The 12,713-nt window shown below is 52.9% G+C and overlaps 1 pseudogene; it reads right to left on the bottom strand.

The window, feature by feature from the left end:
• Positions 1-1,061: 1,061 nt before the first annotated feature.
• On the bottom strand, positions 1,062-9,139 carry LOC116659767 (annotated as a pseudogene).
• Between the last annotated feature and the right edge of the window lie 3,574 nt (positions 9,140-12,713).

The raw sequence follows: 12,713 nt of genomic DNA, 5'->3' as shown, positions 1-12,713 counted from the left end.
TGGAGGTGTGTGGACAACTTGGGGGAGGCTGACTTGGGTCCTTGGACAGAAGGGAGCAGTTTCAGGTGGGGTTGGGAGCTAGGAAGATGGGCAGTGAGTTGGGCCCCTTCAGACAGGGGAGAGCAGGGCTATGAGGGCAGGTGAGGAAGGTGCTAGGAGTCAACTCTAGGAGCAGAGGTCTGAGGACTGCCAGCCTGAACCCCAGCTCACAGCCTGGCCTCGGGCCTCCTCTGTCTGTTTCCACACCGTCTCCTAGACCCCTTGCATTCAAGAGCCCTCTATGCTGCAGGGTGGAGCCCTCTTCCTCACGGGCCAGGTCATGCACTCCAGTCCAGCTCAGTGGTCCTGCACCCTGGGAAGCTCCCTCTACCTCCACAGCAAGTTGTTCCTACCTTCGCTAAACACCAGGGGTAATGTTTCTTTACTGTGAGAAAGCTGTTACTCCTCTGGACTGTATTCACCTGGCAAAACGTCCAACTTCCTGTTATGGGCTGAATTGTGTCCCCCCAAATTCATATTCTGAAGTCCTAACCCCCAGTACTTCAGAATGTGACTTTATTTGGAGTAGAGCTTTTAAAGAGATAACTGAGTTAAAATGAAGTAGCTTGGGTAGGCCCTAATCCATTATGACTGGTGTCCTTATAAAAGGGGGAAATTTGGACACAGAAACGCACAGAGGGAAAATGATGTGAGGGCACAGGGAGAAGATGACCTATAAGCCAAGCAGAGAGGTCTCATGGGGAATCATCCCTGCCTGCACCCTAATCTCAGACTTCTGCACTCCATCTGGAACTATGAGATGATAAATTCCTGTTGTTTAAGCCACATTGCCCGTGGTATTTGTTGTAGCAGCTGGAGCTGACTGATACACTTCCTCTGAAAGCCTGTGCACTCCCATGGCAGGAGTGGAATCTGCAAGTGAACACATCCTTCTCCATCCCCAGCTGGTCTCCTTCAGCATCCTCACCCCTGTCTTCCTCCTGGGACAGTCTCTCTGCCAGGTCCTGTTTCTTTGTCCAGGGAGCCAGACAACAGACCTCAAGGGAAGGGGTGAGTGCTGAGGGTCAGGAGGGGCAGCAGGGCCCAAAGACAGGAGAAGGATGAGTCTTTCATTTGTTTTTATTTGATTTTTCAGGCTTGGTTTGGGGAGTAGCAGCTGTTGGGCTGGAAAACCAAGAAGGAACCACTGAAAGTTGATGGGGCTGGGGGAGGGGAGGGGTGGAAAATTCCAGCAAGGAGACTGGGGTCTGAGACAGAGGGAAGGAGCAGAGGGGCTTGGCAGGTCACCACAGGGCCTGCCGCGGGGCCTGGAGCAGGAACAGCAGCAGGGGCCAAGGCTGTGGGGGCACAAAGCCTGTGCCAGGCCCCGGCAAGCCAGCAGCTTGCAGAGGCTGGTGTGGAAACTGTCTGAGGAGGCGCAGACATGGCATCAGGGAGAGGTGTGAGCCTCTGGATCTCATCCATCCAGTCAATGAAGTAGGAGACATTGGTGAAGACGCTGCAGTAGATGGGATGTTGGCAGTACAAGCCCCAGCTGGCCAGCCCCACTAGAACCCAGGCATTGGTGAGGTCACAGACAAGGGGTCCCCTGGAATCACCCTAGGAAAGAGAGGGGAGTCAGTGTGGGTGGCTGGGCCAGCTCTGAGAAGACCAGGTAACAAGGCCAGGCTCATGAGTGTCTAGCATCCAGGCTCACTCAGGTGGACCTCTTTGAAAGTCCAAACACCAGTCTCCCTCTGCAGCCACAGTCATGCAGGAAGGCGCTGGCATCACACTTCAGGAAGCTCTTGACTGACCCTCAGGATGGCTGTGGATTGAAATCTACAACACATGGACACTTGTGTGGAGGCCCCAGTGGTCCAGGACAAGGCACTGTCCAGGCCGAGAAGGGACAGCTGCCCCAACAGGGCCCAGGAGGACTGGTCTGTGAGTGGAGCCTAGTCAGGCCAAGCTGCTTCAGACCTCAGTTCTTGCAAAACCCTGAGCTGCAGCAGCACATCTCTACCTGGGTCATCCCCCTTTTTCATTCATTTAGGCCTTTGGTTTTCTCTCAACCTCTTGGTTGAGCATCCTCAGAAAATGCTCATACCCAGGCCTGGTGGGGGAAGCCTGCATTGCTCAGGGAGCAGGAGGGGGTCCCCAGAAAGCTGCTGGGAATCACTGGAGTCCTGAAACACTGTCAGGGCAGGACTATCTGGTTGAAAATCCTCTCACTTCGTCAGCCAAAGGGAGGGTCTCATCCTTGAGTGTGGGGGTAGTGGAGCGGGGCCACAGCCATGCCTGCCGCTCTTCTGCTCACCTGTCCACACGCACGTCAAGCATCCAGGGCAGCCTCTGCCCTCGGGCACAGGGGTGAAATGACACTGCTCCTCCCCCATGGAGCTTTGTCAATAAGCCAGCTAGCCTGCCGTGGTCAGATGTGACATGTGGAAATAAGCCATGGAAAGGACAGGACAGGAAGGGTGGAGGCACAAAGACTTCCTGAGCTGAGACTCTAAACAGGAAACAACCTAACCTTCTGATGCAGGAAGGTGAATGAGCTCTAGTCTGACTGCTTGCTTTGATGTTCTTGGTGAAATAAGCAGCAAGACCTCTAGCTGAGAGGGAGGGTGAGGGAAGCGGTGGCTTGAAGGAGAGAGAGGGGTACATGGTGTGGCCAGCTGAAAATAACCCTCAGAGATGTCCAGTCTCATCCCTGGAACCTGTGGTTATGTCACCTTATGTGGCAAAAGGGACTCTGCAGGTGTGGTGGTGTTGGGGATCTTGAAGTAGGAAGCTCATCTTGGATTACCTGGGTGGGCCTAAGGTAGTCACAAGGGTCCTCATGGGGAAGGAGGGAGGCAGAAGGTCAGAGTCACATGAGGAGATGTGATGACAGAAGCAGAGTTTGGAGCGATGTGCTTTGAGGATGGAAGAAGGGGCCATGAGCCAAGGAATGTGGGCGGCCCCTAAAAAGCCAGAATAAGAAAGGACACATTCTCCCCTAGAGCATCCAGAAGGAACGTGCCTGGCCAGCACCTATGTTTTAGACCTTTGACCATCAGAAACCTAAGAATAAATTTCTGTAATTTTAGCCACCCAGTTTGAGGTGGTTTGTCTCAGCAGCCCCAAAAGGGTCATACATGGGGCTTCTTGGAGATAGGGAATGTGCCATCATCCTCTCAGCTCCTCCCTTCTGCGGTCCCTGCCTGGAGATCCCTCGGCCCTCCCCACAATGTTCCCACTCCTAGTTGCTCAAGGCCAGGGGAAGGCCTGGTCCTTGTCCACTCCAGGCCTCAAGGGATTCACGCAGATGAGCCATGTGGTTGCCAATATCATGATGGATTCTGGACCAATCTAGAGGAGATGAGAAGGGCTTCAATAGCCCCCTGGCCCCTGGGGAGCTCTCAGAAGGCAGAGGGAACCCCAACACTAATATTTCCCATGAGAAGTGAGCCGTGGTTTGCACTGCTGTAGAGACACAGCCAACTGTGTGTGTGTGTTTGTGTGCACATGGACACACTTGCACGTATGTGTGTTGTGTGGGGCCAGGAAGTGAAATCCACCTTGAGTGAGAGGAAGATCTAAGAAAGGCCCAGAACAGGTACAATTAAGATAGAGGGGAGCATACCAGGCCAGGAGAATGAAAGCCAGCACTTGTCAAGCACCTACTGAGTGCCAGACACAGTACTCAAATTGTTATAGCAACCTTATTAAGTGGAGGCTGTTAGCGACCACATTTCATGGGTGATGAAACTGAGCTGAGGCCACAATCCCAGTAAACAACAGATTAATGCCTGGAACCAGGTCTGTCCTGCCCCACAGTCTGAGTGCTGAGTGCCCCTGTGGCCCTTCTCTCCTCAGACCTGTTTCTGGGGGCCCCGTGCAGGGGGAGGGACACTTTAGGGGAAAGAAGAGAGCCCCGGGTTGGAGGGTGGGGGCCAGAGCAGGTGATGTGGCAGAAGATGAATCTAGAAGGAATCTCTCAGATGGGCTTGGGTGATTGAAAGGCTGAGGGAGGCAGGAGGGGGTCATCTGCTGGGACTCCTGGGTGTCCAGCTCAGTGGTGTCCTCAAGCTAGGGGGTGGGGGGACTAGAGGTCAAGGGCACTGTGCATGTCCGGTGGGCAAGCAAAGGGCTCCAGCCCTGAGCTCCATGGGCATGATGTCTGCAGGGGAAGGCAGGTGGAGGACAAGGCTGGAAGTGGGGTCCAGGGTGACAGCCAGATGGGAACTTGGGAGGATGTGGGCTGAGCCCTTGTTTCACCTCTGGGTGCAGCTGACTCTGTGAGAAGGATGGGCCAGGCCAGACAGTCAGAAAGTCCACACCATTGGTTAGAGCCTGGGACCCGGGAAACCTGGGTCCACCTCCTACCAAGGGGGCAGGTGGCCAAGCTTCCCTCTCAGGCTCAGCAGCTCACTGGGCCATCATGGAACCTGCCACACGTGAGGCCCTCCCATGGGCCAGGCACACCTTGTCCCTCCCGTGTGGGTCTCCTGGGGTGCCACAGCGTATCACCCCAAACTGAGTGACTCTGCAAACAACAGAAATATGTCCTCTCACGGTTCTGGAAGCCAGAAGTCTGACACCTAGCGTCTCTGTGTCTCTCTCTCTTCCTATAAGAACACAAGTCATTGGATTCAGGGCCCACTGCAAATTCAGAGTGGTGTCATCTCGAGATTCTTATCTAGTCACATCTGCAAAGCCTCTATTTCCAATTAAGGTCATATTCTGAGATTCCAAGTGGTTGCAAATTTAGGGGACACTATCCACCCACTGCACCAGCCTTTCCACAACCCCGTGAAGGAGGCCTCAGGGTCCCAAACTGCGAATGAGGACACAGGCTCCGAGGGTGAAAAGACCGCCGGATGTCACAGGGCAGGGACTCGTGGCAGGGCAGTGTCTCTAACTCCAGAGGCCAACACTTTCCCCTCCACCCCATGGTGCCATCTGTGTGAAAGATGTGACGTCAGCGTGGGAGGCTGGGCCCTGCGGTGGAGGCAGTGGGCTTGGAGTCAGGTTGTACTGACTTATTTTAGGGTACAGCTTTCCCTCTCCTGGCCTGTCTGCCCACTTACAACACGGGGCACAACAAAGAGCAGAAAGATATCTTCACACTCCAACAGCGGACTCATGTCTGGAATATAGAAAAATACACCAAGAGCCCCTCAAGGAAAAGACAGACAACCCAAGAGGAAGATGAGAGGGGAGAGAACTGGAAGGGCAGCTTTACAGAAGAAGAGATCCAATGATGATAAACATACAAAAATATATCTAATGAAAATGAAGATTAAAACCACGATAAGATATCAAAATGAGAAAAGATGGAAAGTGCCAAGTGTCAGCGAGGACACAGAGCCTCACCCGCTGCTGGAACGGGGGCTTGTGGTGAGCACTTTGGAGGCATCTTGTAGCATCTGCCAGAGCTGAACACACACATACCTTTCAACCCAACAGTTCTCCTCATGGGCTTGTATGAAATGGAATATGAAACATTTGGAAGTGAAATGAAACGGACAGCTTGGAAACTGCTAGAATACCCATCAGAAGCAAAACTGACCACAGAATTCAGTGCCTCCAGCAGAGTCCTGGAAGGCGACAAGAATGAATAAACTAACCACAGGCAGCAGCAGGGAAGCAGCTCACACACAGAATGTGAAGCCACGAAAGACTGACAGCTGGAAATAAATTCTACTTACAGAAAACCCATAATCTAATCTGAGGTGTTGCAAGTGAATGTGGTGTTTTCCCCTGAGTGTCGGTGACGGGAAAGGGACAAGAGTGGGGCCCCGGGGTGTTGGTCACTTGTTGCGTCACTGTGAAGATTCATCCACTACACACCTATGACAACACTATGAATATACTTTTTTGTATGTATGTTACACCTCAATCAAAACTGGAAAATATGCCTCAAAAACAGACGCTGTCTGAGGTCCTGCTAGTAACACTCTCAGGGACAATGGGCTTAGGAAGGGGCAGCCGGGGGGACGCTGCCAAGGGCTGGAGCCCGGGAAGACACAGAGAGGGAGGAAGCAGGATGTCCCAGGGGGGCTCCACAAGGAGAGCAGAGGCAACACCACTCCCCCATCAGAGAAACTGAGGCCCTGAAAACACGCAAGGGAGGAACAGAAATGGCCTCACTCACGCGGCAGATGGATTTTCCTGTCGAGAAGTCCCCAGCACACAGCATCTCCTCGTGCACAGGGTAGTTCCTTCCTTGCCCAACTCTTTGTTCATATAACATATTGTAGAACTTGTTCTCAACGAGGCCCACCTTTTCCTCCTGGAGACCGAAGGGCTCGAGCAGAGGCCCTGCGAGGACGAGGAGGAGTTGAGTGAAGTGCGCTGCAGCTCAGCTCTGGGCTGCTCCGTGCTCCCCACTCCTCCGCCCTGCTCGCTGCGCCCTGGGCCCGGGGTTGTCTCGGCACAGCTGGGCCTGCTGCACTGTTCCAGTTCTGCCTCTGCCTAAGAAGCCCCCTGTTGTTTCCTGAACTCTTCCAAACTCATCCTATTCCCTCTACCTCTCTCATGGCAACAGGCCACACTTCTTCTATTCCGCAAATCCCACCAACACATACCCTACATGGGTGCTCAGCAACCATTCACCAGACTACCCGCCCTTTCACAAACCATCCCATCCATTCTCCTTTTGTCTATCACTAACCTTTCCTTCCACCCACCAATCCTTCCTCCATCTACCTAGCTCTCCTTTTGTCCCATTTACCCACTCACCCTTCCATCCATTTGCCCATCCACCCATCTTTTGACCCATCTCTCCATTTCCCCTCCACCTACTGATGTGTCCACTCACTCCATCCATCTGACCACCATCCTCTCACCTACGCACCTCCATCTTCCCTTCCCCTCACTCATCCTCTCCCCTCCCCCTCCCCAATCCATCCTCCCATCTGCTCACTCACTTATTCATTTGTCCTTGTGTTTAGTGTCTTTTAGACACTAGTGATACAGGGGAACATACTCAGTTGGGGGATACAGGGAAGTGAAGTGAATAGTAGAATGATTTTAGATCTAATAAGTGGTGTAAAGGCAACAGGGAGCTGTGGTGTTAGGGGTTGTCTATTTTAGCTCATGTGATCCAATAAAACTCCTCAGAGGAGGAGCCGAGTTGTTCATGTAAAGGAATGAGTCCTGCCAAGATGAGCAAGTCGTTCCCAGGAGAGCAGGGAGAGCAAGCGGGGCAGGGAGCCCAGCCACGGCGATGCCCCGTTGGGGGAGTGGCTGAGGCACATTCACAGCAGGAAGTAGGCCTGCAGCTGGGCAGGCACTAGCGAGGAATGCAGCAGGAGATAAGCACAGAGGGATGGAGGCTGTTATGCAGAGCCGAGGTAGGGCGTCTGGACCTTTTTCGAAGCATAAGTGAGAAGGCACTGAGGGTAGTGAGCAGGGGACTGACACGACCCCTGTTCTGAAGCAAACATTCAGCTGGTGGGGACTAAAGCAGAGCGCACAGGGTGGAGCTGGAGACCGGTCTGGAGGTGCAGGCAAGAATGACGGTCTCTAGGACCCGGGGGCAGCAGCAGATCACCTGCCAGGCCCAGGCCCTGGGCACAGGCTGGGACATTAAACCAGCAAGACAGGGTCCCTGACCTCAAGAGGAAGCAGTCTCTGTGTGTGTATTTGTGGGTGTGAGCGTGGTGTGTTGTGTTGGTGTGAGTATTTCTCTGTGTGTGTGTGTGTGTGTGTGTGTGTGTGTGTGTGTGTGTGTGTTTGTGTGTGTGTGTGCACGTGTCTGGTGTGGGAATACTGGGGACCTGGTTGTCCTATGACAGGGAGAGTTACTGACACACTAGCAGGTGCATCCTACCCAGTGAAGATAGGGTCCATCCAAAATGCCTGCAACACCTCTGCTGAGAAACACTGTACCAAATAATTACAAATATATGTGCTTTTTCCACTTAATTTTGCACCGTAAGCATTTCCCCAAACCATGAACATTCCTTTCTTTAATAAAGACTCTTGCTTATAAGTCTTTGCCTACACTTCTCCTTTTTCAATCCTAAAAAACACAAAATTTTTCCTGCATTATTCAGTTCACCGATTAAGCCTACAAAGTAGATAGTTGACCTGTGTTGGAAGAACAGCACAGCGAGCTTCAGAGAGGTCAAACACTCTCAGGTCATAATTATTCTAACTTGATCCTGCAGGCTCAGAGGTCAGAGGTCAGAGTTCATAAATGTGTTTTCTCTCCAGCTTTCCCAAGCGCCTCCTATGGCAATGGGAAATAGGAGTGTTTGTCAGTGGCTTGGAATGGTCCAGGCCCCAACCATGACTTCTGAGTTGAATCAAGTCATCTGACATCCATGGTTGATTAAAATCTTGGAGTCAAGCCTTAGAAAGACTCCAAGAACCCAATTCTTGAGTCCAAAAGTCAGATTCCCAGACTTGCGGAGATCTGCACCCAGGGAGCACTGAAGCTTTAGGATCACACACTCTCAGAACTAGAACTAGACTAGTCCGGTCCTCTGGAAATGAGGCACGGCGAGCCAAGGTCCAGCGGCCACTTTGCCTGGGGACCCCTCTGTCCTCCTCCCCTCCCTGCCCCTCCTCCCCACCCTAATCTGCCCCCTGGCCTCTCCCATGCCCCCTTACTTTCCTCACTGAGCATGCCCCAGCCTGTTATCCAGCAGGACGAGTTACTGGGCAGCTGCATGCCAGGAGCTGGGAGGCAGGCGGGGATGATGTAGGAGGTGAAGTTCACAGGAAAGAGCAGCTGCAACATGGCAATGTCATTCCCAAAAGGGTGAAATTTATCAAAGTCTGGGTACACGATAATCTGGCTCACGGGTATCTTCTGGGTGTGCCTGGTGTGCTGGTACAGCTGGGTGTTTCCTAACAAAACCCGGTTGTTCTCCAGGACGTGAGATTTTCTGGAGGAGGAAGGGGGCGTGGTCACCATCATGTCTGAATGTGAGCCAGCTCTCTTTCCCTGCATCCTCATCTAACTGCCCACCCCTCTACCCACCAGTATGCCACGTGGCTTTTGTCTCCCCATTTCTAATGGTCAGGAGCCCTTCTTTCTTGAGGCTAATTGATACTCTACTTACAACATCAGCATATGGCTTTTCCATCACACCTATGAATTGGAGGAGCACTGAATCCTAGTGCTGGGTGGCGGGGTGGGAGGGCCATCAAATGAAGGCCTTGTGATTGTGCACAGTACTGGTTCAGCCCCAGCTCTAACTTCACCCTTCCCAAGGCTCCCTACAGCCCACCTTCTGGCCCCACACTTTTCCCAACCCTCTTTTCTTTAAATATCTTCCTGCCCAAGGGCTGATTGTCCACTCAGTTATAAGAACTCACAAAAGATTGTTAAATGAGGAAATGAGCACAGGGAATGGAAACTTGCCTTGTTCCCTGAGTACGGGTGTTAAAACTTCCCACCTCCCTGACCTTGCATGCATGGCTCATCCACCCGGACACCCTCCCCCTGCCCCTCTCCTGCAAGCCCCTCCCTCTCCACACCCAATGGAGCACAGAGCTTCTCCTGACCTGCCCCCTCCACCATGTGATCTGCTTTTCTCACCCATGTTGGGCTTTCTCTTCTGACAAGATGGAGACACAGTGAGGTGGGGTCTTACCACCCTGATGCCACAGAGGGGCATGCATACAGCGTGGCAGAGAGTAAGTGCTGACAGGACTCTGGGTTCTCAAAGCTCCAGCTCCTGGCCCTGGGCTGTGATGCCCCTGCTCCCTGCAGACCCCTACTCATGCGTTCAGAAGCTAGGCACTGGGCCAGGCCCAGGAGGGGCAGTGAGTTAGACTCCTCCACAGTCATGTCATTCTCCTAAGGAGCCCCATCTCCCACCTACACAGCCTGGCAGCAGGGGTCCACCCACTCACACCAGTGACCACAGCTCCTCCTGGGACCCCAGTTTTGCACAAGTAAGCAGAATGGCCCAGAACAGTTCCAGTTTCTGCCTAGAGCCTGACCCCCAGGAATGTGGGGACACTGAGAAGAAGTTGTGTTCTGAGGTTGGTCTACACCACATGGCAGTCAGGACCAACACTTCCACTCTCCTGGGGCACATCTGTGTTAGGGGACAGGCACAAGGGCTGAGGACAGAGCATGAGGAGGATCGGACAGAGCATGAGGAGGGTCAGACAGGTGAGCGAGGAGGACAGTCCAGGTGGAGGGTACACAGGTCAAAGGCAAGGATGACACGGGTTTGAAGGCCACAGACTGCCCCAGAGAAAAGCCCAGAGGACTGTTTTGGGATGCCCATCACCCCTTTTCTCCTCTTCCCCTGCACCCCTCTCCCCAGCCAGTGCCTCTGCCAGCACCCAAGAAAGGAGGACTCACTTGAGAAAGCAGTGGGCAGCAGAAACCAGCCAGCGGGAGTTGATGAGGGTGGCTCCACAGAAATGCGAGCCCTGGTACAGCAGACTGGCTTGCCACGGCCACTGGCCCGCCGCCGTGTTCTGGCCGCTGTAGGCCTTCCCTATCACCTTGGGTTTCCTGCACACAGTGGAGACGCCCCTGCCTCCTATGACAGAGACACTGGTAGTGCCCCAGGTGCCACTACCAGGGAAGCTCCATCCACTTCAGAGATGGAAAAACCAAGGCCAAGTGTCCAGAAGCCTACCAAAATGACAGGGTGCCACTGAGAACTGGACAGCAGAGCACAATCGAGCAAGCTCTGTTGGGATGAGATCTCAGTGGTCTGGTGGGTGGGAGGGGGACCAAGGGCGGCCACAGCAGGTGACAGCAGCATGTCCAGGGTGACAGACATCCCTGAGTGAGCCTGCCAAGGGCTGGGCCATCACAGCCATTACCTCCCTCACTTAGCACTCCTCAGTGCCTGCTCTGCAGAGCCAAGAACTGCAGGCCTCAGAAGCTGCCAATATTACTTGCCCATGATCATGGTTGCTAAGGGCTTGTGTCCCTTCCACGTCATCCCAGTATCTCAGGGAAATAGGTTCACAGGCAGAGCTCTGTAGTGCTGTGTGACCTGAGGAAAGTGAATCCCCCTCTCTGACTCAGGATCCTCCATTTCTAAAGAGGGAGTGGGCTAATGAAGACAGCCCTGGCTCTAGGACCCACACTTGGGAGGGCAGGGGTGTGCCCAGGCCCCCTGAGAGTGGGCCTCCCGGCCTAGGGCCTGTGCTCCCAGGGCCTCAGGGAGGGAAATGAGACTCCTGGGCCCCAGACTAAGGGCCACTTATTCAGCAGTTCCAGTGCTTCCCTCCAGCCAGCCTCCCAGCCTCGGGGCCAGACCCTGCTAACTGCCCAGTCCACAGCCCCACAAAGGTCCTGGGGTGGTTCCCACCCAGAGGCCCCACAGTGGGGGCCTGTGACCCACCTGTGTTGAGGTGGTCTCTGGGCTACCTGGCTGGAGGGAAGGGTGAGAGAAGATGAGACCACCAGGCCCTGGTCACAGCCGCGGCCCCATGAGGCCCTCCTGTGTAAGCAGCCCCAGACCCACACTGAGGCCCCAATGCACCTGCGGCTCCCGGAGCCAGCCGCTGCGCGTCAGGGGTCAGAGGGCCGCCCTCCACCGGACCCCCAGCGCCTGGGGCCTGGCCAGGGGCCGCCGAGGCCCTGGCAGAGGACCCCCGCAGCTCTGGGGTGGCCGCTGGTGGCGGCAGCAGCAGCCAGAGGAGGGCCGCAGGCCGGCCTCAGCCTTTGGGGACCGATGCCCCCGTGCCCATTGTCAAGGTTGCTGACCCCCGCCTGGGCCCCGCCTGACCCCGGCCTGACCCTGCCCTGACCCAGCCCTAAGCCTGGCCCCTGAGCCTGGGCCCTGACCCTGCCTGGGCCCATCCTCGATCCCACTCTGCCCTTATTAACTTTAAACAGCTCTACTGAGTTAAGATTTATATACCATGAATTTCACTTATTACAAAGGACAATTCACTGATTTTCAGTACATTTTTATTTCTTTATTTTTATTTAAATACACTTTTTATTTTAGAATAGTTTTAGATATATGAAAAAGTTGCAGAGTTCCCACATCCCTCTCACCCAGTTTCCCCTAATATTAAGATCTTATATTACTATGGCCCATTGGTGAGCCAATAGTGACACATTAATATTAACCGAAGTCCATTCTTTCTCTCTTTTTCATTTTTTAAGGTTTGAAGTGTACATTGATGGAGCAATCAACAGCTTCACAGATAAACAAACACTAAAATATTTCAGCACCACCAACCCAGCTTTATAACAAATGTTAAAGGACCTTCTCTAGTCATCAAGCCATAAAAAAGAGAACAAAAAGAAGAAAGAGTGAAAAACAAGACCTACAAAAGATAGCTTTGGCTGTTTGGGATCTTTTGTGGCTCCTTATGTATTTTGGAATTGTTTGTTCTAGTTCTGTGAGGAATGTTGTGAATATTTTGATGGGGGTTGCGTTGGGTCTGTGGATTGCTTTGGGTAGTGTGGCCATTATGATAGTGCTGATTCTTCCAATCCAAGAGCACAAGAAATCTTTCCATTTCTTTGTGTCATTTTGGTTTTTAGAGTATAGGTAACCTCCTTGGTTAAGTTTATTTCTAGGTATTTTGTTGTTTTCGATGTAATGGAAATGTTTATGCCAGTTTTAAAATTCTGGTTTTTGAAGTGAAAAAAAAGTGAAAGAAGGGCTGCAAATGGCAAAATATCCTTATTTCTTATGGGTGAGTTGTATTCCATTACATATATGTATGCTGCATCTTCATTATCTGTTCAACTATTGATATGCACTTAGGATGTGTCCATATCTTGGCAATTATAAATA

Source organism: Camelus ferus, chromosome 25 (assembly GCF_009834535.1).
Source record: "Camelus ferus isolate YT-003-E chromosome 25, BCGSAC_Cfer_1.0, whole genome shotgun sequence".
Taxonomy (NCBI): Eukaryota; Metazoa; Chordata; class Mammalia; order Artiodactyla; family Camelidae; genus Camelus; species Camelus ferus.
This window is presented reverse-complemented; position numbering and strand designations above follow the sequence as displayed.